Below are 17029 nucleotides of genomic sequence, written 5' to 3' on the forward strand. Positions count from 1 at the left end.
GACACTGGCTACATTTGTTATAACTGCCTTCTTTAGATTGCTTCTCAACTAGAACTGTGTTGGTGCACCTACTTCTTATAACTACCCTTTTCTTCCCCCTTTTTAAAACTTGTGAAATGCCATTTTGCTCAGTTTTCATTTAAGTATTTTCTATACTGATGCACTGTATTGCTTAAACTGGTTCACAAGCATATGGGAAGTGTTGCTAGGGTGTGTAAGAAGATATTTCTGTATAACTTGCGCTTTCCCTCCCTTGTGAGAAATTGCTAGAGTATCCCTTGTGTGTGGTTTTCATTGTACCGTTTTGCTCAGTTTTCACTCTGGTTCACTTGGTCTACAATTTAACTAAGGAGTGTGCATATTTTCCTTTGACTTGATTTAACTTGCTTGATGACTGTGATACATGTGTTTTACTAGAAGTGTATAGAATAAATATATATCTACTTTTTAATACAAAGCTTTTGTCAGGGTTTCCTTCTGCCATACTACTGTAGACTTGATGTGTAAACCCGGAATACTGCTCATCTCCCTCTTGAGATAAGTCGGACTACTCAGCCACAGCTACCAACTAAATCTTTGTGGTACAGACTGACACCAAAGGGGATTTATTGCTCTCACCTGTAGTCCTAATCTTCTGTAGTGCTCCCTAAGGGAACTGCACAGGATTCTGCCTAACACTGGTGTACAGCGGTGAGGATAAAAGTATTGGATTTACATTTTAGAGTTCTGCTAGTACCTTGGTTCAAATAACCACAAGGCTTACTATCACAAAAAGTTTATTTTGAACAAAGTCAAAAATATGAAAAGTTACAGCCAGGAGACCCTCCTTACTAATACTGCTTATTATTTAAGGGATCTGTGTAGACAGAAAGGTCTCCCTTTCAAAGGCAAGAAATTAGAAATTATTGATAGACTGTTAGAGAAACAAAGTTTGGACAGTGGTGCTGTAGTGCCCACTACCTCAGCAAATGTAGCAAACCTTGAGGAAAATAATGTTGAAGATGTTATTGTTGAAACAGATGAGGAAGAGGAGGAGAATAGTGTCACCCCCTCTGGTCTGGGCCTCTGCCTGCTCAAAGGCCTCAAACTATGGCTAATGGACCCTTACCAGGTCCCACATTAAGTCCTCAATTTATCTCACTAGAAAAAATGAGACTTGAACTAGAATTCAAAAGAATTGGTGCCCAAACTGAACAGAGACATCAGGAACTAAGGCTCAAAGAAATGGAGCTCAACCATGAGCTTGAGATGAAGAAATTGACTTTGGAAAATGCTTCTCTCCCCGAATCCTCTAGATCTTCCAGTCCAAAAAGACCCTGGATGCCTAAAGAGATTGTGGGTATGTATGAACCTAAGTTGGATGTATTAGATTGGCTTGCTATGTTTCAATCCAATCATGGGCTCCAGGATATCACAGGGAATCAGTTGATCCCCTGGTTATTCTCTAGGCTCCCCACTGTTGCATCTGATGTGGTAATGGAGTTGGGGGAGGTGGATAGAATGGATTATGAATGTGTAAAGCTAGCTTTGATAGCTAGATTTGGGAAGACTCCTTCCCAGTACCTTAAGAGGTTTAGGACCCTCAAAAACCATGATAGTACCCCTTGGGCTTCTTGGGTGAATGAGTGTTTGAAGAACTTAGAGGGATGGATTAAGGGTTATAGAGTTAACACTTATGAAGGAATGAGAAATCTTGTAATGATGGAGTCTATCTATGATGCTTGCTCTCCTGAGGTCAGACAGCACTTTGCTGATTCAAAAGAACTGGATTCTAAGAAACTAGCTAAGGCTGCTGACTTGTGGGTTGGCAACAGGGCTACTCACAAGGATTCAGGGGTAACTCAGAAAAAGGATGAGGGAAAGCAGTCAAAGAAAGACAACAAGGAGAAATCAAAACATTTCATTTCCAAAGAGGGCCCCAAACAAAATTCTAAGGGTAAGCCACAAGGGAAACCTAATTAGGCTAGTGCACTTTCTGGTCCCAGACCAGAAGGAGGTCAGAACAAGCCACAATTCATGTTTGTGGCTCTACTGATCATGTGAAAGGGGATCCCAGATGTAAGGGTAAACCTTCAGGGGTCCACATGGTCTCCTTAGCCTTCGCTCCAGAGGAGGAAGTACAAATGGCCAGTGGAAACTTTCAACTACTAGCTGAAGACCCCATCAGAATTTCAGCTAGTGTATCTTTAGTCCCTCTAGGGTTGTGGGAACAACAGAATTTAGATGTGTATAATTCTATCCCTCCTAATACTAAAGAGTATTATAAAGATAGTGTCTTAGTCAATGGTCAGGAGACTCCTGCCATTAGAGACACTGAGGCCAGCATAACTGTGGCGGACAAATCTTTTTTCAAGGTGGAGGATGTTGCTAAGGCACCCAAACGCCTCACCAAGTTAGCTGGAGGGTCTGTGCAGATGCTTCCCCAATTACCAGCTCTCATCCAGTTCAATGAAATGACTGTCAGGATACCTGTGAGTGTACAATCTGAAGTACCAGGAAGGGTGCTGTTGGACAATGATCTGAAAGAACTGGGGGTAGTGTCAAGTACTCCCAAACCTCCTAGTAAGATATTATAGGAGCTTACCAGACCTGCAAGGGAGAGGACCTTGATGGGCTCTCCTGAGGAGATGATAGAAAAAGAAATCACTCCTACTCCACTGGAGCTACTAACTGCTGTTTCAAAGCAACCAGAAGCAAAGGGGAAACCCAGGCCTTCAAAGAAGAAACCAGCAGAGGGCACTCCAGTGTTGCCAACCAGGAAATCTCCTAGGTTGTCAAAAATCACACCTGTGATTTCTCCTCCAGCTGAGGCTGAGAGTGAGGTACCACCCTGTGTGGTTGAACTAGAGCCTGAGTACTCAGATCTAGTAGAAGGCCAGGAACTCTTTGGAGATTTTGACCATGTGGAGCATCCTGAGCTGCAGTCGTTACTGGCAGAAGGTAGCCCCAACAGGGCAGACGTCAGTAGGGGACAAACAGAATGTCCAACTCTGGAAGGTTCTCTTCACCAGGCAGCTTCTCAGCTTGAAGGGCAAGAGCCTGGGAAGTATAGGTTACACTGGGAAGATGGCCTCTTCTATAGTGAATCAACAGAGTCAATCCCTGGGGACTACAAACGACTTGTAGTGCCCCAAGCAAACAGACTCCAATTCTTGTAACTAGCCCATGAGATACCTTTGGCTGGTCACTTGAGTTTCAAGAAGACCAAGGAAAGGCTCTCTCTCTACTTTTATTGGCCTAAAATGGGGGCTGAGGTAGATAAGTATTGCAAGAGTTGTCACACTTGTCAAACTTATGGTAAAAGTGGCTCCAAGAACATGGCACCTTTAGTGCCTCTCCCTGTGGTGGGAGTACCATTTGCAAGGGTAAGAATCAGCATTGTTGGTCCCCTTGATCCTCCAACCTCTTCAGGCAACAGGCTTATCCTTGTTGTAGTAGACCATGCTACTAGGTACCCTGAAGCAATTCCAATGAGAACTGTTACAGCTCAGGCTGTGGCTAAGGCCCTCCTTGGTATTTTTACCAGGGTTGGGTTTCCTAAGGAGGTAATATCCGACAGGGGGTCACATTTTATGTCCCACTACATGAAGGCGATGTGGAAAAACTGCAGAGTTACCTACACATTCTCAACAGCATACCACCCTCAGACAAATGGATTGGTAGAAAGGTTTAATAGAACCACAAAGAGCATGATAGGAGCTTTAGAGGATCCCCTTAAGAAAAAACGGGATCTTCTACTGCCATGCCTTCTCTTTGCATATAGAGAAGTCCCTCAGGAGGGAGTGGGTTACAGTGCCTTTGAACTTCTCTATGGCCATCCGTTCAGAGGTCCATTGGCCCTGATCAAGGAGGGGTTGGAGAGTGCTTCTTCCCCCACACCAGTCAGAGTAACTGACTATGTGATAGGACTCCAGAGGAGAATGTCACACATGATGGCTGAGGCAAGTGATAACTTGAAAGCAGGTCAGGCTCTGGTTAAGCATTGGCATGACCAAAAGACCAACATGGTTGAGTTGGCTCAAGACCAGCTAGTTCTTGTTATGGTCCCAACAGGGCAGAGGGCCTTGCAGGACAAATGGATGGGACCCTTCAAGGCTGTGGGAAAACTTGGAGAGGTGAACTATCTGGTGGACTTAGGCAATCCTAAGGAGGCTCCTAGAGTCTCTCACACTAACCGTCTAAAAGCTTATGGCTCAGGACCAGAGCTGGGAGCTTTGCTTCTAGCTTCAGGTCAAGAGGAGGAGGAGAGTGAACCTCTACCTGACCTCCTCAGAGGCAAAACTTTAGATGAGAAAATAGAAGGAGTTAATCTCTCTTCTAATCTGACACCTGAGTAACAGGAGGAGTGCAAAGTTTTGTTAAATCAGTTTGCTCCTCTGTTTTCTCTAGCACCAAGCTTGACCCCTTGGGGCCAGCATGATATCAATACTGGTGACTGTTTACCTGTCAAAAGCAGAGGCTACAGGATGTCAGAAAATGTAAGAACCCACATCAAAGGAGAGGTTAACAAGATGCTTGTTCTCGGGGTAATAGAGCCCTCTACTAGTCCATGGTCTAGCCCAGTTGTGTTAGTACCAAAGGCAGAATCCCAGGAGTTGAGATTCTGCGTGGACTATAGAGCTCTAAATGCAGTCACTTAGACTGATGCCCATCCTTTGCCTAGGACAGATGAGCTGGTGGATAGACTTGATTCAGCTAAGTTCCTCAGCAAATTTGATCTCACGTCAGGCTATTGGCAAATAGCCCTGACTGACCATGCCAAGGAGAAAACTGCATTCTCCACCCCAGTGGGCTTATACCAGTTTAAGGTGATGCCTTTTGGAGTAAAGAATGCACCTGCTACATTCCAAAGGGTGGTTAACCAGGATCTGAATGGGATGGAGGACTTCTGCATGGCATACTTGGATGACATTGCAGTGTTCAGCCCTATTTGGAAAGAACATGTTGACCACCTAGGATATGTTTTGCAGGCTCTTGAACAGGCCCATCTGACCATCGAGGCAAGCAAATGCCAAATTGGAAAGAGTAAAGTGGTCTACCTTGGCCATGAGGTAGGAGGTGGTGAAATAAGGCCTTTGTTCAGCAAGATTGAAGCTGTACAAAATTGGACAACCCTTTCTACTCAAACCCAGGTGAGAGCCTTCCTAGGCCTCACTGGGTATTACAGGAATTTCATTGAGAACTATGGATCCATAGCTTCTCCACTGAATGCAATCTCTTTTCCAAAGTTCCCTAAAAAGATCAAATGGAATGAGGAGTGCCTTTGAATGAGAGGCCTTTGAAAGCCTGAAGAAAGCCCTTGGTCAAGCTCCAGTTCTCAGAGCTCCTGACTACCACCAACCCTTCATTGTACAGACAGATGCTTCCAATATAGGTATAGGTGCAGTACTCAGTCAACTGGATGAGAAAGGTAGGGATCACCCCATTTGCTTCATCAGTAGGAAACTGAAGGTACCTGAAACAAGGTGGGCAACTATTGAGAGAGAATGTTTTGCCATTGTGTGGGCTTTGAAAAAGTTTAGACCATACTTGTATGGATCTACTTTCATCATTCAAACAGACCACCAACCCTTGAGATGGTTGATGCAAATGAAAGCGGAACACCCAAAACTGCTAAAATGGTCAATCTGCCTCCAAGGGTTTGATTTTACCATTGAGCACAGGTCAGGATGTCACCACCAAAATGCTGAGCTGATGGTCTCTCTAGGATGTTTTTAACCAACTAGGGGTAAGAGACTCATCCAGGAGTATATTAGATCATCCTGTCCCATAGTCTGGGGGGGTGTGTTAGAGAGAATTCTCATCTTATGGCTAATTTTCCTTACCTATAGAGACCCCAGCAGCTTTGCTGCATTTGAAGGGTTTGTCTTTTTTCTCCTGCTAAGAGTGAGACTCTTTTTTCCCACTCTTAGGCATTTTTGCAACGTGTGTTCTAGGCTATTTTTGTGTTTAATGGCTATGGGGTTTCTCTCACCTCCATAGGAACCATCTTTATTCACATGTGTTACACAGCACCCTCTGTGCAGTGACACAGGGGTGTGGTTGAGGCTCCCAAACATACACTCCAGACCCTGGGACTGACTACTGTCTCCCAGGGCATGTAAAGTCCCCATTGACTTTACTAGTCAATTTCCGTGAACTAAACCAGTACAACCCATCTTACTATGGAAGTACTGGGAAGGGTTAATAGTTTTTCCCTTATGTTCATTTTCGAGAGGGTACCGTACAGTCCCTCTCTCAAAAGTTTCTGGCTGATGGCAGTGGTTACTACCGTAAATATTCAACCCTGAATATTTTCCTATGGGATTTTCCCATTGTTGGAGGCTACAACATTTTCTGACAGCCTCTAACATACCGCCGGTGTATTTTAATATTAACTTTACTCCGGTAGGTTTTATTTGCCAGAACTTTAATATAACTTCTTTCTTGTGTCTTTCTCTAAACTCCTAACCCAGGTCGGGGATCCTTTGTTTGTCCTTTTGGCAGGCTTCTGCCGAGAAGCCCTCCTTTCAGCGCCACTAAGTCTGGGGTGGGTCCATTGTGTGGGAGGGGGAGTAGGACCCCTGGACAGGGTTGCCTCAGCAACCCATGTCGCACTCTATCCTGATTGGCTGGAGGGTCTCCCGCCAAGATGACCACTCCACTGTATGAGTGACAGCTAGGCTGTATGAATGGGGATCTCTTTGCATAAAAGCAGGGTCCTGAGGACTGGAAGAGCAAGACGTCGCCACTGGAACTAAGAAGCCAAAGAGGAGAGAAGCGAAAGACCGCTGCAATGACTGAACCACCGGTGAAGCCCTGCTGCAGCATCTCACCACTTTTCTCCATTCGACGAGAGAAGATCTTCACCTGAAAGAGCCTTCTTCCCTTGAGCTGGTGGGGCCAACCAGTTTGCCAATTGCTTTCCTAGACCTGCCCTCGTCAAATCGCCAGTACCCTGTACTTGGAGACCGGATACCCAGGCACCCGTCCACCCGGACCACGATTTAAAGGAGCGTACCTTTTATTCGTTGGGCAGCACCGCGGCTGGTTTCATCCCTGGGTAGTGCAGTAACTCGAACATTCCTCCATGACGAGAGCCTCTCTTCGTCTCCTGGATCCCCCAAACTGCAGGAACTACCAGGAACAACCGCCACCGAAGGAGCCACTTCTTCATTTATAAGGTACATTGTTCTGCCAGGCCGCCCTTTCTGCGTGGTAGCGTTAAAGGTGTTTTAAATCCTTTTCCTACCTGTTGGGTTGGCCACCCCTATCTCTTAACATTGTCTTTCACCTTCTGTATCCACCTTTTCTTAATCGTTAACCAAATACCTGACTGCAGCTACAAGAACATTTTGCTCCTGGGCCCTTGCCCTGTACCACTGACTCTGGTACAGGCCTGCTGACACTGGCTACATTTGTTATAACTGCCTTCTTTAGATTGCTTCTCAACTAGAACTGTGTTGGTGCACCTACTTCTTATAACTACCCTTTTCTTCCCCCTTTTTAAAACTTGTGAAATGCCATTTTGCTCAGTTTTCATTTAAGTATTTCCTATACTGATGCACTGTCTTGCACTCGTTCACAAGCATATGGTAAGTGTTGCTAGGGTGTGTAAGAAGATATTTCTGTATAACTTGTGCTCTCCTCCCATGTGAAAAATTGCTAGAGTATCCCTTGTGTGTGGCTTTCACTCTGCCGTTTTGCTCAGTCTTCACTCTGGTTCACTTGGTCTACACTTTAACTAGGGAGTGTGTATATTTCCTTTGACTTGATTAAACTTGCTTGATGACTGTGATACATGTGTTTTACTAGAAGTGTATAGAATAAATATATATCTACTTTTTAATACAAAGCTTTTGTCAGGGTTTCCTTCTGCCATACTACTGTAGACTTGATGTGTAAACCCGGAATACTGCTCATCTCCCTCTTGCGATAAGTCTGACTGCTCAGCCACAGCTACCTACTAAATCTTTGTGGTACAGACTGATACCAAAGGGGATTTATTGCTCTCACCTGTAGTCCTAATCTTCTTTAGTGCTCCCTATGGGAACTGCACAGGATTCTGCCTAACAAAGAAAAAGTAAGTGAAGAATGATGACCCATTAGTACCTGTAAAATTTTGTAATATTACCTAATAAATAAAAAATTTAAAGTGATAGTGAACTTAGTGACCCGACACCACATGTTCCTGTTTTTCCCGTCGATACACCTAAAGGAAAACAAACTGCTCCTTTCCACTCTCCACATGGTTTGCCGCTGGATGCAAAACTCGCTGCCCATGCTCACGGTTTAGACTAACTTGCAGCGTAGGCAATGAGTGTCATTGCAGGTGCATGGTGAAGAAAAGTGCTAAGATTAAGCATATATGCTCCCATGTGCTTTAGAGTAGAGCCTTGCATATGATATGATATGATATGATATGATAGGATATGATATGATAAGATATGATATGATATGATATGGTATTTATAACGTGCCTATACACAAGTGCTTCAAGGCGCGACGAGGCAAGGGAGGAAAGACAAGTCAGCAATCTTACTAGGCATGGTAAGATTGAGATCGCACAAGTGGGATGAGAAAAGTGCGGGGAGAGGGAGCAGTGCAGTACACGAAAATAAAAAGCAATAAGTAGAAACTGCAGCCAGATGGTAGCAAGTGCAAGGGTAAGTGCATACATCAGATATCAAGTGCTGGTAGGGGACTAGTAGGGATACAGAAACAGTCTCAAAGTACAGGAGTTGTCAGGGGGGCAGTGCAGCTGTGCAACTCGTGGGGAAGAGTACCTAGTCCCGAGATCTGAGGGTGGCCAGGTGACCAGTGCAGGTTCAGCCAGGAGTTCAGCAGGGCAGAGGAGGAGAAAAAGCAGAAGCAAAGAGGAAGGTATTGTGGTGCTTCCGGAACCAGAGATGGTTCTCCTCAAGTTTCAGGGAGGCGGGGAGGCTGTTCCAGAGGGAGGCCCCAGCCGATGAAAGAGATCAGAGGATCAGAAACTTACTTTAAAAAAAGGATCAGCCTTGTGAGCTGGGGTTCAACGTCCCTGCAAATGCTTTACATTTTGTATTGTAAATGTGTTTTTCCCACATGTGTGAGCAGTAGACTGCCTGCAATCAATATAGTAATGCCTGCAACAAAATGGGTTTCATGAATCAAATGTTGTTCCTATGGTCAAAGCCATTCTACAGCTCAGTTTGAACCTCTATGGTGGTGTTGAACACTTTTTTTTACAAAGCTGGCGTCCATTTCATGCATGACTGCTTAGTGTAACGTGTTGTCTCTCAGTGGGTTGCCTTGAGGTGATGTCTTTCTCAGTTGCTATTCTAATTCATATAATCATCAGTGGCCACGGGCAATCAGGTTGCTTGGAATGCAGGTTGAATCCATGCGAGGTTGCTTGCTGCTGCCTCACCATTGCCCCCTACATCCTACTCCTCTCCCCTTCTTCCTCCTTGCTCCTGTCTCCATCCTTCAACCCCCACCCTTCCCCACTCCACTTATTTTATTCCTCTGGCCACTGCCACATTTCAGGCTGCCATGGCAATGGAATCTCCACAGCAGCCCTCTAAGGTAAGTATTTTGTTTGAATGAACGGGATGCTGCAAGGGAATCCTATACATTCCAACAAAATAGATCAATTATTATTATTATTATTATTATTATTATTATTATTATTATTATTATTATTATTATTGTCAGCACTTGGGATTTTCATTAAGACCCTCGCTGCCCTTGAGCCTATAGCTGATATGATAGGTTATTTATAATGTGCTTAATACCCAGAGGCTCCTTAGCGCGGACCAGGGGATTGAACCTGTGCGGCGCCTCCATGTCCATGGCAGCAACAATGAGTGGCAGCATGGTTGTGTTTGGAAGCGTTCCTAAGGTGGGTGTGGCCCCTTAGTACTGTTCCGGTGTGTATTGGGTGCACCTGGATGGATTTGGTGCACCTGTGGCTTTATTTACCCCACCTGGGACCATTTACCCGGATCTACGTTAAATTATCTTTACTGAAAATACAGACTCTCAATAGTGCGGCGCAGAAATGTTTTCATTTCCAAAATGTCGATTCTTGCCTTTTGGGTTCAGCTTTTCATTGTGTGGACACTGCTGCATTGATTACATGTTCAATCACTTCCTGTTACGTCTAAAGCGCCCCCTTCCTCTAATTCTGTTCACCGCATCGGAGAAACAGAAATGGTGCCCGTTAAGTAAGTCTGCCCAACGTTATTCTTAAACTATTTTAATAATAGTAGAATTAGAGAGAGGAGTAACAAACCTAGCCCCCATTGCTGCTCACTACTTACACTAAAGTTCACCAGTCTCCTGGCTGCCATGTTTACACTGCAATTCATGAAGACATAAAATCCCAGGACTGCGACACGAGATAGTGAATATCAAGGCCTTCAGACCACATGGATAATATTCAGAGTGTTATGGATTGGGTCACATGATCCATGTCTAGCCACAGTTGAGCTGCTGTCAACTGTGGTGGCTAGCTGTGCAGGACACTAGAATGGCAGGACGGCAACATCTGGAAATGCTATGGTATTGTGACTATCAGAAGCAACAGGGGTATTAATGTCTATACTGCACATTATTTTCATTTTGTTTGGACGGTATGCTATAATTGTTGTAAGGATGCCCTTAAAGATGTGCTTGGATATAGCATAATCACAAAGTACACTTATTGGTTGCTGTGAGAAGTAGGAAGGGCAGAAGAGAAGCATCTGGACATACTACTGCCATGAGGCCTTGGTGAGCAGATGGTAGGGTAAAAAAAACAAAATACAAAGAATCAGAGAGCTGGTTTAATGGATCCTGTAGAAACAATCTCTCCTCCTGATAACTTGCACCTTACAGTCAAATACATGCCAACGGAGTGTAAAGAAAAATCTCGGGCAATCATCTCTTGAAACAATAATGTGGACATACTGAAAAAGAAAGTACCAGTGAGCAAACCTTCATTCAATATTATTCACAGAAAATAGCATCATTTTTGGGTGTTGGTGAGTAGGCAATGGCTAGCGGAGTCTACATCAAGTACTTTATTATGAAGGTATCTGATGATTACTTAATATTAAACTAAGAATTCACATTATTATCAGAGAGGCACAACTCCACAAAATCATAGGAAAGAATAATTGAAAAAGTGTGTGACTACTTGGAGAGGGGGACTATTGGGACATATGCAAAAGAGCTAGCGTGACTCTCTACACCAGTTCCCTTTGATAATGTGTTGCTAGGAGGGATACAACATAGTATAAATACAACCTTAAACAGATGATGACAATATAAAGGGTCTTTCCATCCTCAGAAGGGGCTTCAACTGGGCTGATAGTAACACCAAGCTCAGCACAACACCACCAAATGCACTCCTTCTAGCTTCCTGGGGCTGCCTGCAGAGGGCAGTTGACCTACGAGAAACAACCCTGGTCCATATACATACTGAACACATGACTCCTGATGCAATCTTTGACAGATCTTTCCATCCTCAGAAGGGACTTCAAATTGGCCTAGAGAAACACAGAGCTCAGCACAACACCACCAGAAGCACTCATTTCAACTGCCTGAGGCTATCTGTAGAGGGAAAGGAACCTAAAAGAACCAACCAGGATGCATCTACAGCTGATCATATGACCCCGGAGAAGCTTTATCAAGAAACCCACTTGGAGGCTACCTGCCCAAGGGTGTCCAATTAAGCACAGGAGGTAGGACAAACCTGCCTCCTGCAGTGCCACTGAAGCTCTCCTTGCAGCTCTCCATCCAACTCCATACCAGCATCGTCTGATCCTGCAGCTGCTGATTTCAATGTCAAAAAAGGACTGGCTTCCTGTTTCCTGTTTATATCACTTTCCTGCTTAAGTACTTCTTGGTCTACTTGTCTAGGAATCAAGAGCAAATATGTGACAGAACTAAGGGTTTGTGCATCTATCTTTTCCCTTTTTTCATCCTTTGCTCTCTGTTAGCCCCTGTTTGCTACTAGTTGCCACAAAACATGCCTCACATAAAGCACACAACCATCATTCAAATCAAGCTCCATCACAGCACTCTGCTAAAACAACAAATTGCATACAACTGCCCCTCTGCACTTGCTCACACACATGAAATCAATCAACTCATTAGCACACACTCCCCTGATATACTCTTCCTTATAGAAACATGCCTCAAATACCACAAAACACCTGTTTTTCCTGACATGCTTCCTCCAGACTATCTCATCCATCACAGAAACCACCCTCACAAACAAGGTGGACATATTACCATCATACACAGTCACTCCACACCTCCATACACTTCCCTTTAACCTCCCATCCATCACACCCACACCCCACCTTGTTCCTCCTCATTTACCTCCCTAACAAACAATCTCAACTTCCACACTGACTGGACTGAATTTACAGCTAACAACCAAATCTCCCCCTGCATCAATATCTACCTTGGCTTCTTCAACCATGTAAGTTCCCTTCCAGACATTTATCCCATACTGAAGAGTATCCTTGCTCCACTCAACCCCTATGACCGCACATAACTCATCATCTTCCTCACTCACACCGTTTGCAACACCCTGGATTGATTTCATAGAAAAATTATGTCACTGTAAAGAATCTAATCTGCATCTGATGGTCAGACAATGTTGCTATCCCCTTCCCATTTACTCTACCTCACAAGATCCCCACTTTCCACACATGCCCCCTGCCCCCAGCCAGCCTAGCCAAAGACATTACAGAAACAGCCTTAGCACCACTCATACCACCCCCTCCTCACCACAGGCAAGTCCCTCCACTCTCCTTAACAATTACAACACAATCATCGCATAGGGACTCAACAAAATTGCCCCCCTCAAATTGAAAACACCCTGTAGCCACCCTCATAAATCATGGTTCAACAGCTCCCTCCTCTCTATCAAACCGGAAGCCAGATGCCTAAAAGGAGCATGGAACAATAACCCCTATTCTGCCTAGAGAACCCCAAACACTGCCTTATCAACTACAAAACAGCCATATGCAATGCCAAAGCCACCCATTACCTCAAGAACTCCAGTCTGCCACCAATCGTAACACAACCTGTTCAACATTTGTGACATCCCTCTCCAAATCACCATCCACATCTTCTACACACTCATCAACTGAAGTATGCAATTTTCACATAGACTACTTCAAGCAAGCCCTCCCCTCTGCTTTTCCACTCCCACCCCCGCTCCCAAAAATGCCAATACACTGGACACCATCCACCCCATCCACACAGAAACCCTCATCACCCTTGCTAACAAAACAAAACCTATACACTTCTGCGATGATGCATGCCCATCTCAAGAGGCAACCAATTGCATCACCACAATCACTCCCCACTGGCTCAACATCATCATCGCCAGTCTCTCACATGGTACTATCTCCTCTGCCCTCAAAAACCCATCTCTCAATCACATAATCTCCAGAAATGCCTGTCCTGCCATACCTCACCAGAACCATGGAACACTTTCTCACTACCATACTGCCACAACACATCACCACAAACAAACTACTAAAGCTGTTCCAAATTGGCTTTCCGCCTGGACACAGCACTGAGACCCCTACAGTTCACATCCTCGATGAACTCCACAACATCACAGACAAAGTACACGCAGCAATACTCATACTTTTTAATCATTCTCCAGCCTTAGAACCCATAACCACAACATTCTACTCACCATTCTATTTCACAGGAACAAACTCTCAGTTCACCCCCTTCTTTACTGTCATGAGATATGTTGTCTCCATGCTCTTTTTGATCTGACCCCTTTCCTGTGAAGTATGTGGTCCCACAGGGTTCCTCCTGTCTCCACTCATCTACAAACTAATTGCTGAATCCCTTAGACACTCCCATAGTAAACACAATGTCCATTTCCACCAATAAGCAGTTGACACAAATATACTTCCAAATCTCATCACTCTCACAACTCTACATCCTCAAAATCTGTTTCTCCACCATCACCGTCTGTATGGCCACCCACCTTCTCAAGCTCAACATTTTCAAAACATAATACCTCCTTATCTGTACCCCAGAAACAAATCTGAACTCACTCACTGGTTCAAACAACTGAGCATGGACAGCCCACAAATATACCTCTCCACACCTGTCAAATCCCTTGGTTTCAACATCATCACCACATAGCTGATGTCACCAAAACATGCACTCTACAACTAGAACTCCTATAACAGATCAGTCACACCCTTCCTCTTGATGCCTTCCACGCCACAGCACCCACAGCTTCCACCCTGCTCCCCCTCTGCAACTCATACAGAACAGAACAGCGAGACTTATCCTTGGCCTCAAGCCCAGGGATTGCATCTCTCCAGCGCTTAAATCCCTTCACTGGCTCCCCATGCCTGCAAGGATCAAATTTAAGACCCTCTGCATTGTCCACAAGGCTTTCGGGGCCCTGGGACCTACTTACCTTCAATGGTGCCTTCCCAAATACTGTCCCTCTCGAGGCCTCCGCTCATCTTCCTCCAACCTTCTGCAAGTGAGGCGGTTCACCAAGAAGAGATTTGGAGGGAGATCCCTTTCCTCAGCAGGTGCCTCCATCTGGAACAAACAGCCTCCCTGCCACTCTGTCTTGAGCCTGAAATTCTCAAGTTCTGGAAACTCCTCAAAACCTTCTTCTTCTCCTCTTCCTCGCCATATCCTGCTAACCTAGCTCCCTGCTCTTCCTTCTCTCCCTCCTTCCACACAGCTTATTGACTAGCCGCCTGGTGTACCCCAGAGTCTTACAGGTCCCAGGCACCCCTGCCAGTCCTTCTGCACTTGACACAAGGCCCTGCATCCCACTGTACTTGAAATAAACCTGAACCTGAAGAGCTTCTCCCCACACTTCACCAGTCTCTACTGACTGGCGCACTTCGTCCCCTGTCCCTCCCTTAACCTCCTGCACTTGCACAATCTGTATACATCCCTGCCCGATGATCGTTCTGTCTGTCCTCCCTTGTCTTCACCCCTTAATGTACACTTGAAAAAAAGATGAATCGCCGACAAGCCTATTTTCTGTATCTAAACTGATAAATGTATCATATTCACTTAATCTGCTTGTGCAGACCGTTATCGCCTCGGAATTTCAAGGGCTCTGAGCGACTGTTGTTTTTCACCATGTTCCTTCCCTCCTTGAGCGCTTTGAAACACTTGCCTGTGTATAGGCGCTATATAAATAAACATTACCATACGATACCATACAGTCCAAGCACTAGTTCTCTCCAAGCTGGACTACATCAATGATCTCCTCACAGAAATCCCCAGCAGTACCTTTGCGCCCTGATAGCCATACAAAACGCAGCACCCAAAATAATCCTTTTACTACTGAAACATTCACACATCACCCCAGCTCTCGCCCAGCTTCACTGGCTCCCTCTGCCCCAAAGAATTGCCTTCAAAGGACTCTGCATTGGTTTCAAAGCCATCCAGTACAAGACCCAATCATCCAAAAAGAGCCACAAATACCGGGTTCCCCACACATAATCCTGCCCCACACCTCCCCTGCTACCACGTGTCTATCCTAATCTTTCTATCCTATATGATATGATATGATATATGATATGATATGGCATTTGTAACACGCCTATACACAAGTGTTTCAAGGCGCGACGAGGCAGGGGGGGGAACAAGGGGAAGACAGACAACGATCCTACTAGGCCAGGTCACATTCAGACCGCGCAAGTGCAGGGGAAGGGGGAAGGGGAAAAGTGCAAGGGGAAGGGGGAAGTGCAGTACAAGTAAGTAGAACAAGTAAATAAATAGGGCCAGCTGGTGGCAAGTGCAAGGTAAGTGCAGACAAGTGCTGGGAAAAGGGGGGCTGTAGGGATACAGAGAACAGTCCCTCAGTGCAGGGGTTGCCAGGGAGGCAGTGCAAGAGGAGAGTGGCTGGGACCAGGACCGAGGTCGGTGAGAGTGGCCCAGTTGCAGATTCGGTGCAGATTCATGTCGAGACTTTAGCAGGGGAGAGGGAGAGAGAAAGCAGAAGCAAAGAGGAAGGTTTTGAGGTGCTTCCGGAACCGGAGATGGTTCTCCTCAAGTTTCAGGGAGGCAGGAAGGCTGTTCCAGAGGGAGGACCCTGCCACGGCGAGAGATCGACCCCCGACTCGTTGCTTCGAGAAGCGGCTGACCCTGAGGGAGTTGAAGATGGATGAGCGAAGGGCTCGGGAAGGAAGATATTTAGGAAGAGCGAGTTGAAGGTATTTAGGCCCCATCATAACTTCTGTTTCACCTCTCACCTTTTCAACCTTTGAACCTTGCAGCGCGATCTGGGACCCTCTGGTTGGGCCAGCGCTGAACAAAAATTATAATATATAAATAAATATATGGCCTCAGCTTCCTTAGAGTACCAAACCCTACAAAAATCTGCACTTTCAAGGATGCACTCTATAGTATGTGTTTTGGAATGGATTCCATCACTTTAAGTGTTGGTAAATGTCTATACTAAAAAGGCATGGCTGCCTGAGTCCTTGGATGAGCATTGTAACCTCTAGATTTCAAATGCTATGGATATTACATGCACCTGTATGCCTGAAATGATACTGCCTGTGTGTAGTCTAGACATGCATACAAGAGCAGGTATGATGACTTGTGTTAAATGATAAGACAACACCTTGCGTTGAAATGACAGCGTCACATGCATCTGTGTTTCCCACACCGCAGGAAGATTTTATTGCCAAAATAGAGGTGTTATGTGCCATTGAATTTATTTAATGGGGTTAGAAACAATCAATGTATTGAAATGATTGCACTGAAGAGCTATAGTCAACAATGAGTACCTACTAGTTTAATTGGTTATCCAATGCTGCCTGAACTCTGCAATGAATCACACAGATCTGTTTATCTTCATATCTCTAATAAGCAGTCTCAAATCCGTGTACCTTTGTGACTCTCATAAATTCAGGTGGTATGAATTACAGTGGAAAAAGTTGACTAAGGCCTTTCTACACTTGGTATAAATAACGGCTCTAAATTTATAAGAAAAGTATGTGCCTGCAGAAATGGAAAGACAATTGATTTCTGAGCCTGGTTGCTTTGTTACACCACA

At 45.0% G+C, this 17029-nt stretch overlaps 1 long non-coding RNA gene across 1 annotated transcript in view; it reads right to left on the reverse strand.

Annotated features, from left to right (window-relative positions):
* Positions 1–17029, reverse strand: part of LOC138481789 (uncharacterized) — a 471880-nt gene that overhangs the window by 36740 nt on the left and 418111 nt on the right. The window lies entirely within an intron of this gene.

This window comes from Ambystoma mexicanum, chromosome 5p (assembly GCF_040938575.1).
Source record: "Ambystoma mexicanum isolate Mex_15411 chromosome 5p, UKY_AmexF1_1, whole genome shotgun sequence".
Lineage (NCBI taxonomy): Eukaryota > Metazoa > Chordata > Amphibia > Caudata > Ambystomatidae > Ambystoma > Ambystoma mexicanum.